The sequence below is a fragment of the Sprattus sprattus genome, assembly GCF_963457725.1.
Source record: "Sprattus sprattus genome assembly, chromosome: 2".
Classification (NCBI taxonomy): Eukaryota; Metazoa; Chordata; class Actinopteri; order Clupeiformes; family Clupeidae; genus Sprattus; species Sprattus sprattus.
Genome location: NC_137921.1, coordinates 8,009,454 through 8,014,453, shown reverse-complemented (window position 1 = coordinate 8,014,453; position 5,000 = coordinate 8,009,454). Strand labels below are relative to the sequence as shown.

The following is a 5,000-nucleotide window of genomic DNA, read 5'->3' as shown; positions in this document are numbered from 1 at the left end:
AGATGGAGGGACAGAAAGAGATGGAGAGAGGGGGAAGTCAAAAGAAACAGAGAGAGAGAGTCAGCTGTAGACAATAACAGGCGAATAGAATGACATTAGGCCATCATACTTCTATAGTTCATAGCTCTATAGGTGATGCTCTATTCCATTCACATTTCTACCAATCGGTCAATTCCAAGTTAACCCAAGCAACCCATTACATGGCTGCAGGTCAGCTCTCTGAAGACCAAGCAGTAAAATGTCAAAGTGCTGTTATGCTAAATATCAGCACTCATGGAATGCATCTCATCCCGTAACGAACCGTTTTATGATGCCCATGATAACATTAGCCATAAGCTAATCGCCCATTAGGGGTCAGGGTGTTTTCACGGCAACCGTAACCGTGGTCACAGCAGGTTCAGTCTGAGGTCTGGCACTAATCTGGCATGGACCCCAGTGTCTGTGTGTGTGTGTGTGTGTGTGTGTGGTATATACAGTTCTAACCCCTCATCCGGGCCATGACCCTACTCTAAATCCCGCCTCTGCTGCTTACTCCATTCCAATCCAACCTCTCTGAGTCAGTGCTAAGTGTTAGCGTGCAGCATACACTCAATAAGGAGGACACAGACACTGAAAGGCATCTGCCCCTAATCTGCCCCTGATCTGCCCCTGATCTGCCCCTGATCTGCCCCTGATATGCCCCTGATATGCCCCTGATATGCTGGGTCTGGGCCGATTCTGGGCCAGTTATGGGCCCGATCTGCTTTCATGTCTGCTGCTTTGAGTTCAGTGGAATTACACTGACCAAGTAGACGCTCCCATAATTGTTTTCCGGCATATGACTGACTGCATCACTCTGTTGCACTTCTTTCACCTCCTCTCTCTCTCTCTCCCTCTCTCTATCCATCTCCCTGTTGTTCTCCACTGATCTTAGTCTCTCTCTCTCTCTCTCCTTCATCATTCTGTCTTCCCTCACCCTTATCTCTCCATCACTCCCTCCTTCCTCATCGGGCCACGTCTGTTTCCCCGCCAGGCAGGTCTGAGCTGAACAGTGATGTATGTCAGCTCTCATTAAGGTGGTCATTAGTGAGAATTAGAAGGGCTCACCCATCTCTCGGTCTTTCTCTTATTCTCTCTCTCTATCTCTCTGACTCTCTCTCTCTCTATCTATCTGCACATGGACTAAGTGAATGGGAAAAGTGTTGTGAGTGAGTGATGAGTGTCGCCGCTGTGCTAGAAACTCTTCTTCTCTTTTCTATCTTCCGTTCTAGATATTTTTCCTTTATTGTTTTGAGGGCCTTCAAATACTTTTACCGCTATACAGTGTACAGTATCTTTTTTCTTCTGTCTTTCCTGGGCGTCTGCTTCTGGGAGCCTGGCTGCCTCAGGTATACAGAAGTTTGTTCTCTTTACGTGGCAGCACGCTATTTTAATAGCCTCTACATCAGCGTTGAACAGTGAAGTTTGGCTATTTCAACAGCCTCTACTTCAGCGTTGAAGAGTGTAGTTTGGCTGTAGGGGACAGCAGCCTGCATGAATAGCGCAGTCGTTTTATCCTTCAAACGGTGGAATTGGCAAATTAACTGGTTGGAAGTAGTGTTTCCACCCCCGTGCTCCCTTTATCAACCCCTTCTAAGAAAGTGATTCTGTCCAATGTGCTGCCTTTTATTTAGGAGGGTACACTGACTCAAGCTCCATCCCGCTAGGCTAAATTGGTCTCGCCAATCAAGAAGATAGCGATAGCAAGCTAATCAAGAAGATAGCAAAAGCAAGCTAATCCCCTCTCTCTCTCGAGACATATCGCAGTTTGTTTACATGATACTGAAGGATAACAAGGGTTTAGATTTGACTCTGGATGTGAAGGTGGATGATTTCAATTATGCTGTCTTTGCTAGAACTAAAAGGATTCAATGTTTTGGTCGCAGTCAAAACTGGTCATCTGGTGCGAGGCCGGTCCCGGAAAAACACGGCTATTGATTACAAAGAGCGTAATGAGGAGGCCGAAAAGGGGCAGTCCAGCAGTTATGAGGCGGCCACTCGTGGAGAGGGTGCGGACGGGGTCGGCCACTAGGAGAGATTCCCTCTCACGCGGAGACACCTGAGCTTTAACCCTCTGACCAGGGTGGGTCTGCTGAACCGGTGGGAGAACAGAACGCTTTTAGGAGAGTTAAATCACCTCCCCCCCTCCTTCTCTCTCTTTCCTCCCTCTCTCTCTCTCTCTCTCTCTCTCTCTCTCTCTCTCTCCTCTCTCCTCTCTCTCCTCTCTTTCCTCTCTCTCTCTCTCTCTCTCTCTCTCTCTCTCTCCTCTCTCCTCTCTCTCCTCTCTCTCTCTCTCTCTCTCTCTCTCTCTCCTCTCTCTCCTCTCTTTCCTCTCTCTCTCTCTCTCTCTCTCTCTCTCTCTCTCCTCTCTCTCTCTCTCTCTCTCTCTCTCTCTCCCCCATGTGTGTCTTCCCTCTTTCTCTGCCTCATTTTCATTTCACTATCTCCATCATCTGCTAGTTCTAAGCTCATCACTTGTTAGGTTTCCTTCTTTCTTTCCTCCTCCTCCCTCTCTTTCTGCTCTTTTATTTCTCCCTTTCTATTTATCCTTCTCTCCCTCCCCCTTTCCATCTTCCGTCTCTTCTTCTTACTTCTCTCCCTTCCCTTTTCTTCTCTTGGTCCCCATTTTCTTTCACTCTATTTTCTCCCTCTTTCACACAATCTCCCTCCCTCTCCTGTCTCTCTTCTCTCTATCTCTCCTCTTGCCTCTCTTACTCTCCTTCCTTTTCTCAGTCTCCCTTTCTTTCTCTTCCTTCCCTGTCTCATTAGCCTACCTACAGGCTAGCAGCTTAAACACACCACACAGACCCACACAGACCCACACAGACACACACACACACACACACACACACACACACACACACACACACACACACCACAGACACACACACACACACACACCCTCCAGTGCACCCCACCTCCCTCTGATGAATGGAGGGTGGCACGGCTAAGCTAGGGGAGCACCTCTGCACCCACCCAGCCCTGTGCTAATTTCAAGCGCATTAACCAGCCCTGCACCGGCCAGCCTTCAGACAAACAGCTCATTAAAGGACCCCCGCTCCACTGGGGCGTGTTGCGTAACCGCATGCTCTTCAGTTCAAAGGCCAGCAGAGAGACGTGAGCAAAAGGCTAATCCAGTGATAGAGAACAGCATTGTTAGCAAACAGATGATCTTAAAGGACAGCATTACTAGTTAGCAGATGACTATGAAGAACAGCATTACTAGTTAGCATGTGACCCTAAAGAATAGTATTACTAGTTAGCATGTGACTATGAAGAGCAGCATTACTAGTTAGCAGATGATCCTGAAGAACAGCATTACTAGTTAGCAAATCCTAAAGAACAACATTACTAGTTAGCAGATGAGTATAAAGGACAGCATTACTATTTAGCATGTGACTATGAATAAAAGTATTACTAGTTAGCATGTGACTATGAAGAACAGCATACTAGTAAGCATGTGACCCTGAATAATAGTATTACTAGTTAGCATGTGACTATGAAGAACAGCATTACTAGTTAGCATGTGACCCTAAAGAATAGCATTACTAGTTAGCATGTGACTATGAAGAGCAGCATTACTAGTTAGCATGTGACCCTAAAGAATAGCATTACTAGTTAGCATGTGACTATGAAGAGCAGCATTACTAGTTAGCATGTGACTATGAAGAGCAGCATTACTAGTTAGTTGATGATCCTAAAGAGCAGCAACAGTTAGTTAGCATGTGACTATGAAGAACAGCATTACTAGTTAGCATGTGACTATGAAGAACAGCATTACTAGTTAGCATGTGACCCTAAAGAATAGCATTACTAGTTAGCATGTGACCCTTAAGAATATCATTACTAAATAGCATGTGACTATGAAGAACAGCATTACTAGTTAGCATGTGACTATGAAGAACAGCATTACTAGTTAGCATGTGACCCTAAAGAATAGCATTACTAGTTAGCATGTGACCCTTAAGAATATCATTACTAGTTAGCATGTGACTATGAAGAACAGCATTACTAGTTAGCAGATGATCCTAAAGAGCAGCAACAGTTAGTTAGCATGTGACCCTAAAGAATAGCATTACTAGATAGCATGTGACCCTTAAGAATATCATTACTAGTTTGCATGTGACCCAAAATAACAGCATTACTAGTTAGCATGTGACTATGAAGAACAGCATTACTAGTTAGCATGTGACTATGAAGAACAGCATTACTAGTTAGCATGTGACTATGAAGAGCAGCATTACTAGTTAGCATGTGACTATGAAGAGCAGCATTACTAGTTAGCATGTGACTATGAAGAACAGCATTACTAGTTAGCATGTGACTATGAAGAGCAGCATTACTAGTTAGCAGATGATCCTAAAGAGCAGCAACAGTTAGCAACAGTATTTGGTCTGCCAGCGACTGTAAACCTGTGCAGTCCGGAAGGCTGGTTCAGAGTTCATGAAAGTTTGTTTCAATCTTTATTCCAGCCATGATCTTACTATGCTAAACATCTGATTGGACCAGAACTCAGGAGAGGATGTGCACTCTCTCGGCGCCTGGCTCACTCAACTCCACAACAGCATGGCCTCTACCAGTAAGCACTCAAATGCATACCCTCAACGCACATCAAACCAGCCACACACACACACACACGGGCACGCACACACACACACACACACACACACACACACACACACACACACACACACACACACACACGGGCACGCAAGCACGAACACACACGCAGACACACACAGATGAATACCCTCTGCACCCATCAGACGAGCCATCTCTGGGAAGTAATGATGATGAATGCACCAGGAACAGACATACACACACACACACATGCATAGATATCTTCTACACCCATCAAACCAGGCACACACACACACACACACAGATGCATACCCTCTGCACCCATCAAGCCAGGCGCTCACACACACACACACACACACACACACACACACACACACACACATACCCTCTGCCAGCCATCT

At 45.8% G+C, this 5,000-nt stretch overlaps 1 protein-coding gene across 1 annotated transcript in view; it reads right to left on the bottom strand.

The window, feature by feature from the left end:
* Positions 1-5,000, bottom strand: part of prkcz (protein kinase C, zeta) — a gene marked incomplete at both ends in the record, with an annotated part of 168,797 nt that overhangs the window by 62,174 nt on the left and 101,623 nt on the right. The window lies entirely within an intron of this gene.